Consider the following 8,811-nt stretch of genomic DNA (forward strand, 5'->3'; position numbering starts at 1 on the left):
TGGAAGAAGAACTACCCCATCTTAGAAAAAAACACCAATCCAGGTAACACAATCACCATATATCCAGACAACTATACTTGTTACTGTTCTAATGTCACTAAGGGGGTAGATCTGAAAACATTCCCGGATGGTTACTGTGCCATCCGCAGGTATGTAACCTTACCCATCATGAAGAAATCCCTTGGTGACATTTATTTCATTTGTGGGGACATGAAAATTAGAGCAAAGCTTGACAGTGTATGGAGAGGCGAATGTGCTCTCTCAAAAATCATTATGCCTATCCATATTTTGCCAACAGCCATTGAAACACCTTCACCCCTACCTGACCCACACCCTAGACAAAAGAGAAGTACCCCACTGGAAAGCTTTGACCCACACGTATACATTGATACTATTGGTGTACCCCGGGGTGTCCCAGACGAGTTCAAGGCCCGAGATGAAGTAGCTGCTGGCTTTGAATCTCTGCTGCCCCAGGTTACAATCAATAAGAATGTTGCATGGATAAACTATATGTATTATAATCAACAGAGATTTGTTAATGATACAAAGGATGCCTTGAAAGGTATTGCAGAACAACTGGAGGCCACATCACAGATGACATTCCAGAATCGCATGGCCCTGGATATGATCTTGGCCGAGAAAGGTGGTACATGTGTATACATAAACACAGTTGCAGGATGTTGCACCTTCATTCCTGACAATACAGGTCCCAATGGCAAAGTCACACTAGCCATTAAAAAATTAGAAGACTTATCCCGAGAGCTCAAGGAAAACTCAGGTGTCACTGACCCCTGGGCTGCTTGGTTCAGCTGGATGAGCAACTGGAAACATGCCTTAACTCAACTAGGTATCATTACACTTACTGTACTTCTGTTCATCATAATCGTTGCTTACTGTATTTTTCCACTAGGCAGGAGAATAGTTTCCAAATATATAGGTACCACAACACCTGTTGCTATTATGTATATTGATCTTTCCTCCGAAACCCCTACACCCGATGACTATGCTACATATGTGAGGGAACAGCGTATTAAAAGGAAAAGCACACGTGAGAATCAAATAATTTAAATAAATTATGATTCTAAGAGGGGATTGAAAGGATTTATGCACCATTTTGTATGCTGTTCTCCATCTTGTCTCAAATGCCTTATAGTGAGTGGAAAATTACATGTTTCTATTCTGCTTTGTGACAGTCTGCTGCTGCTCAAGGCTGCGTTGCTCAAGGTTATTTCCTGTAAGATGTATTTCACATGTTTTCTACAAAAACTGTCTGTTCTCCCATGTCCTTGTATAATAATAACATATATCCCCTAGACAGTAACTGGAACTCCTCCCTGCTACACCCCTGTATCATCCAATCATCTCTTGTCGAGCCCATGCATGCTATACTGTATAAATATGCTGTATGTGTAAACAATAAATCAGTGTTGTACCTTGCATACATGATGGTCTTCTTTTCTGATCAGCATATACAGGGTTAACACTCACGGAGCTCTAAGGGGGGCCACCAAATTGAGGAAGAAGGGATAAAGGAAGATTGGTTAAAGTCCAACTCCCTATCCAGAGGTAGGTTAGAGTCCACCTCAGGAGGTAGGTTAAAGTAACCACTCCTAACAGCAGGCAGGAGGGAGTTTGGACATCTGGTCCATACTAAAGGACCGATTGCTGACATGTCTACTGTCGCTGCATTGGATGCTGCCACCATTAAAAAAAATGGTGGAGGATTACTTTGGTGACAGCATCCAAGTAGACATGTCAGACAGTCCTTACCTGTACTGGCAGGACAAAAAGGCAGTTTGGGAGCCCCTGTACAAACTGGCTTTATTTTACCTGAGTTGCCCCCCCCTCCAGTGTGTACTCCAAAAGAGTTTTTAGTGCAGCGGGGAACCTGGTCAGTGAGTGGCGAAGGAGGTTGCTTCCACAAAATGTGGAGAAGATGATGTTTATAAAAATGAATGATCAATTATTCAATGGACCTGTGATTGTGAAGTCCATTGGAGACAAATTGATAATCTGTGAGGATGAGGAAGTACACACTGACGGGGGTGAGGAATCAGAGGAGGAGGATGATGAGTGATGATGACATCTGGTCTCTGTACAGCCAGTTTATACAGGGAGATATGAATTGTTTTTTCTGTGTGGGGGCCAAAACAAACCAATCATTTCAGCCACAGTTTTGTAGGCCCTGTCGCTGAAATGTTTGGTTTGTTAAAGTGTGCATGTCCTATTTCCGCAACATAAGGGTGGGAGGGCCCAAGTCCTATTTCCGCAACATAAGGGTGGGAGGGCCCAAGGACAATTCCATCTTGCATCACCATTCATTAATGCCACTGCTGAGAGTCATTGATATGTGAGATAAGTGGATTCGTCTTTAATCACATACAACTGTTTGCGCTCAAATGGTAATAATCACAGTGCTGACCAATCCCACTGCTGAGAGTCATTGATTGCTGCAGGAATGCTCTATTAGCAAAGTATGACACGCCCCCTTGACCTAATCTCCCTCCTCCTATTTTCAAAAGTAAGCAAATTATGCATATGGGTGTCACGTGTAGTATGTAACTCAGTCAGTAACTCAGTCATATATACATACTGAAGTGCTACATTCAGCAAATGCTCCAGATATATTGTTTATACTGTGAATGGCAGGTGCAGCCACCCAGCAGAATGCTCGCATCAGCGGCACTAACAGTAATTGTCCCATTCTTGCTGAATTCTCTGCTGCTTACATATCCCAATACTTGTGTCTTGCAATCCTCTAACTCCCAAAGTGAGTAACACCACAGCGCATGGAGCTAGCTGACTGCTCAGATGATTATCAAAACCAACATGTATGGAGAAAAAAAGCTTCCAGATACAGATGGCGCCGGGCTTGTCTTTGCTGGGGATGGCGGAGGACTCGCCACCCGCCATCCCCCGCCCCGCGCCATCTGTATGTCGGAAGGGGACGCGCGTGCACGAGGTGCACGCGCGTCCCGTTCCGACGGTGCTTTTCCCCGGGTCCCCCGCCGGCTTCCCGGGGTCCCCGCCGGTCCACACCGCCCCCCCGCAGCCCCCCGCAGCCCTGCCCGTCTCCCTGAAGCTTTAGACGGGCAGGACTGCACCCGCCGCGCCGCCTCGCCGCCCGGCTATTGAGACGCTCGTGCGTGGGAAACGCACGAGCGTCTCATTCAGCCAGAGCGCCAGATTGCTGGCGGATCGCCAGGGACACGGTCCTGGCGCTCCGCCAGCAATAATAAGCCCGGCTCCATCTGTATGTCACTGTAGGGGACGGAGCATACTGGACACATTTCTCTGCCTATTGGACATGGCTGTTTCCCCAGAAGTTGCTACCTTATTATTGTGACACTGTTAATTCTCAGACACCAAAAGGGAAATTTACTAAGATCGGATGGGTACGAATGCACTCAATCATACCCATTCGATCCCGGTTACATCCAGAAAACAGTGATCGGCAAATTTTCAATCTGCTTAATTCGTACAAATTGCCATTTTACGAACGTCAACTTCATATGAATGTGACTAAAGGGATGAATATCATCGATAGAACTCCATTGTAAATAATCATCCAGTTGAATTCTATTGGTAAATTTACTATTTTGCCCCAGTCCTGATGGTAAACATTGAAGAAGGGACCAAGCTGTCTCAAAATGCGTCAGCATTTGCCCTCCAGTACCATTCACCGCTGATGGACATTTTTGTAATTAACTGCTATTGAACTGACTGCCATTGGGGAAACACTCTAGGGAGCCAACAGCAGGATATTTTTCCCGGAAGTACCCCGCACCATCACACCTCCGGCACCCTCACCCATTTTGGTATGATCTATATCAGTTCTATTTATTGTATGTTTTTATACCATTTGCCTTTTTAACGTATGTTTAATAAACTTCTCATTGTACTTTTATTAGTACTTGCTACCAAGGTTACTCCATTCATTACCTATGTTCTTTGGCTTGTAGCGCCAAAGGGTTATTCTTCATCCAATACTGTATATTCCATTTACCTCTATGTGCAGATGGCCTGATTCAAACCTAAAAATCATGAGTGTGTTTGTAGGTTACCCTGGCTCATGCCCAGGGGCGTAACTAGAAATTTTGCTCCCCCCAGCCAAAAAAAATCTGGCGCCCCCCCCCCCCCCCCCCCCCCCCCTCCAATTTTTTGGAACCTATAGCATTCCAAAAAGGGTGTGTGGCAATGCTTATTAGACAATATGCCACACATTGTAATGTCTATTACATATTATACCACACAACATAATGACCCTTACACATTATTCTCCTTACCATAAAGCCCATTACACATTATGCCACATATTGTAATGTCCATAACACATTATGCCCATTGCACATTATACCACACACCTTAAAGTCAATTACACATTATGTCACACACCGTAATGTCCATTACAGAATATACCAAACACCGTAATGTCCATTTCACATTATGCACACACGGTGAAACCCGATATATATTGAATGAGGTCAGCTTCCAGGCAATCAGGTTGCTGGTGTTCAGTATATCGACACTGGCATCCCAACTGCCATTAGAACACTGAAACACATCGGGTTGCCAACACCGGAACGTCAACAGCCAACAATTTAGGTTAGGGAGAGGCCAAGGTGTATTAGGGATAGGCAGTACTGGGGGTAGGGAGGGGTATGGTTAAATAGCAGCTGGAGCAGGGGCAAGGAGGAGGATAGGGGCAGGCAGTGCAGAGGCTATGGAAGGGGCATAGCAGCTATTAGGTTTAGAAGTGTACATACATTTTGCACTTTAAGTTGGCATATTGAAAGTTATTTCCAGTGTTGCTGCAGGCACCATTGACACCACTTCTATACCCCATGCACGGCCAGCAGCAGGAACCGGGGCAGCCTCTGGGAAGGGAGCACCATCCTGGCACACAAACATATGAGGGTGCCCTAAATAAGCGCCAGTTACCCCATCTCCTGACCCGAAACCAAGCAAAACACATCTTACCAGATGCTAGAACTTTAGCCAGGAGAGGACACGGAAGCGTGGGGACAGCAGGGGGTCACAACCGTTTTCTTGAAGGTCATGTCGGGTGCTCTGTGATGGCCGCTCCTCCTGGGCTCTGCACGTGTGATTGCTTGGTTGGTCTCTAGGACAGGAAGGGTGGAGTCTGCACTGCAGCAGCAAGTTCTGCTGCCCAGGAGACACGCTGCTGCTGTGGGAGATGAGAAAGGATGATCATAGGTCAGTGTGCTCTGGTGCTGCTGCCAGCATCTCCGGGCAAACAATTGGGGCGCAGGAGCGTAACTAGAACCTTGTGGGTCCCATTGCAAAGTATATAAAGGGCCCCCCTCCCCCATTGTCTTTTTCCCTCAACCCCTCTCCCTCGTTCTGACACTCACTCTCTCTCTGACACTTTCTTTTTCTTTCCGTCACGATCTCTAATTCTCTCTCTCCACAGCGTTTCTCTGTCTCACTCCGCTCTTTCCTTCATACTCACCGATCGGGGTTCTAGCTGTCAGTATTACGGCGTTGGCATCCTGACTCATTTGAAGTCCAGCCGCCGGTCTTCTAAAGTCATTAGGGATGCTAGCGTCGCTATACTGAATGCAGGCATCCAGGGACCAGGGGCACACAGTGACAAACTAATTATATATATATATATATATATATATATATATATATATATATATTAGTGGAGGGTACCAGAGCCAGCACGGAGTGTAAAGGCCCATACACACTGGGCGACTTTGAGCTGATTGCCGCTCAGTTTACTCGTCTGAGCTGCTAGCAGCTCGGAAGCGGCCCAGTGTGTACAAGGCAGCAATGAGCGGTGATGCGCTCCCGCATCATCACTGGCCCAGGCGATCATATGCTGGTATTACCAGCAGATGAGCGGTGGTGTGGACGGCTTTCCATAGCGTCCCGCTATGAAAGTCATCCACCCCTGGGGAAAAATGCCAAAACAAACAAAAAACGCTCAGTGTGTATGCATTGAGCATTTCTTTGCCCTGCAATTTTCCCCATCATTGTTACCCATACACTCTGGGCAAAAATGCCCAGCATGTACAGACTTTTAGGGTGAGTGCCAATCCACAAAGAAGATACCCCCCTTCAGAACTGGATTAAGGCCCTGGAGGGCCCGGCGTACTTAAGTGTGTATAACATATACACATTTTATTGTCGAGAGGTCCTGCGTTACTCAGAAATGTTTCTAATAGATACCAGACACAGATGACATACATGCACACATACCATATATACAGACACAAATCACATACACGCACATATACCATACAGACACACATCACATACACGCACATACCATACATATATACAAACAGGACATACATGCACACATACAGTAATCACACACATGCCATACATACACACAGGACATGCCATACAGACACACAGGACATACACGCGCACATACCATACACACACAGAACATACACGCACACATACCTTAGACACAAAGGACATACATGCACACACACACACATGTCATACAACCACAGATACCATACAACATGCACACATACATCATATTTATAAACATACACAAGCTATAGACACACATAGCATACACAAAGGACATACACACACACACAGCATACACACAAAGTATACATACATTTACACACATACAGCATACTTACAAACACCAATACTAAAGCAAATAACCCCCACAATGGAGGGCAACCAGTTTCCATATACCCAGCCCTCCCCCTTCCCACTGCAGCTACCAAGACATAGTGCTCACTGGGCCAGCATACATTAATGGTGCCTACACTTTTCTCCCCTGCCCATACTCCTGCAGCTGGCACCCACAAAAAGGGACACAAACCTGTAGACACAGCATGTCACCCCTTCCCTTCATAGCTCCGTCTTTCAGGCAGCGCAGCCCCATGTCCTGGAGGCATAGAGACTCGGAGAGGAGCTTCCTGACAGCCGAGGAGCTCAGACAGCTAGCTGTGTGCTGCAGCACCACCTACAGGCGGCTCAACAGTATAATACCCAGCTTCCTCCCAGCACGTCGCACGAGCAGAGCAGAGCTTGCACGGCTTTAAAAGAGTGCCGTGACCCTGCTGCACCCCATTGGCGCCGGCTCCTCCCCGCGACGGCGGGGGTTGCCTAACCATAGTTACGCCACTGCTCATGCCATGATTCCCACATCCTCAGACAGTCAACCCTCTACAACAAATTTGAGGCCAGATTAAAGCCAGAGGGGTTGCTGCCGGGTTAGGTTCTGCATCACTGCCCCAATCATGTTGAAACAGAATCCAATATGGTGCATCATTTTCAAAACCTTACTACAGAAAGTACACTAATAATGTTTTTCGGGTGATGCTGGTTATCCTTGTGTGCATTGGCTCCTTACTCCACTGTTGCTTCCCGATTCAGATGCTGAACACAATTAACAACATGCACAGAAGGTTGCTCGATCAGTGATAGAACGATGTTTTGGCCTTCTAAAATCTCACTTCCACTGTCTGCTGCTGTTTTCTCCATAACATGTGTGTAACAAAATCTGCCTAATGATAATGATGGAGAAAACAATCAGTAAGTAGACAAATTTGTAATATCTGGTGACAGTACAGTATCTGGTGACAGTGAGTACTGATCTAGGGTGGTGGATAAGGCAGCAAGTCAAAGACATGCGCTTCAGTGGTGAGTTGTTAGTTCTAAATGTGTTTTCATCCTCATTTCCCAAAATAAACTTCAATAATGTTAGCTGATAGTCCAATATTTGGTACTTGTGTAGTCTCATGGCGCCGTGCTACTTCCGGGTGTACACTCGCCACGAAATATGTCCAAAAAAGTAACTTAACTCCATGCCAACATGGATAGTTCATACCTCCACTATCCATGTTGGCATGGAGTTGATTTTAAATAGCGTGGCTAGCGTAGCAAGCCACCGAGCCGCAGCGTGGGTGACTCAGACTGTCACACGTAGCCGCGACGGAGCGCGGCAGGTACAGTACTCACCCGTCCGCGCCCGCCGCCGGCTAGCGTGTGCAGGCTCCGGTCTGCGGTGTGCGGGTAGCGGCAGCTCTGGGTAGGGATGGCAGCAGGGGAGCGTCGGGTAGCAGTGTCTTTGCAGATAGTGGTGCTGGGAGGCCGGTGTCGCCATCTTGGTTGAGGGCAGGAGACAGATTGGCCCAGAGTGGAGGTTCCCTCCTCATCCTGCGCTGACAGCCAATGGCAGCCGTCCCCTGGGGATATAAGGGATCTGCCTAGGCTGTTCAGTGTCAGTGCAATGAGTCTTTGGAGTCATTCACAACTCCTAGCTGATTCCTGGATCCTGGCTCTTTCTCTCCTGACTCTGGTGCCTTGCTCCCTGCATCTTTCTACAAGGAAGTTTTCTCCTGACACCAATGCTGCAAGTCCTACCTAGTGCTTGTTCCTGCTTGTGTCCCAGAATTACCCTGCACAGCATTCCGCTGCCCTCCTTCATACAACTCATTCATTCCATCATCTTTCAGTCATCCGGATCCATTTCTTCTGTCATCAAATCAACCTCTTTCCGGATCCTCATCTATGTACTCTGGCTCATCAAGTATACGTTTCCAGATTTCCCTGTCCGTTATTAGTATTGTGCTGGACTCTATTTAATTTATCCAACTGTCACTTAAAGAAGTATTTGAGTGAGGTTTATCATTTATGAAATCCGTTATTAAACCGGCACGTTTCAATCCTACTCCTCCTGGTCCGTCTCCAGTTCCTGTGCACCACACGACTCCATCCAGCCCTTTAGCCGTGACAGTTTGCACTGACCCGATGGAATCGGGTGAAGCACAGGCCTCCATGACGGATGTTCTTCAAGGCATCATG

The 8,811-nt window shown here is 46.9% G+C and overlaps 1 long non-coding RNA gene across 2 annotated transcripts in view; it reads right to left on the bottom strand.

Annotated features, from left to right (window-relative positions):
* Positions 1-7,005, bottom strand: part of LOC146079392 (uncharacterized) — a 31,314-nt gene extending 24,309 nt beyond the window's left edge. Inside the window, exons 1-2 of one of the 2 annotated variants that reach the window (XR_014474507.1) lie at positions 6,824-7,005; positions 4,981-5,188 (exon numbers count right to left, since the gene is read on the bottom strand). This is a non-coding gene — a long non-coding RNA (uncharacterized LOC146079392). The remainder of the gene's footprint in view (positions 1-4,980; positions 5,189-6,823) is intronic. The other variant, XR_014474508.1, reaches the window with a different exon arrangement.
* Between the last annotated feature and the right edge of the window lie 1,806 nt (positions 7,006-8,811).

Source organism: Crinia signifera, chromosome 5 (genome assembly GCF_055691185.1).
Source record: "Crinia signifera chromosome 5, ASM5569118v1, whole genome shotgun sequence".
NCBI classification, from domain to species: Eukaryota; Metazoa; Chordata; class Amphibia; order Anura; family Myobatrachidae; genus Crinia; species Crinia signifera.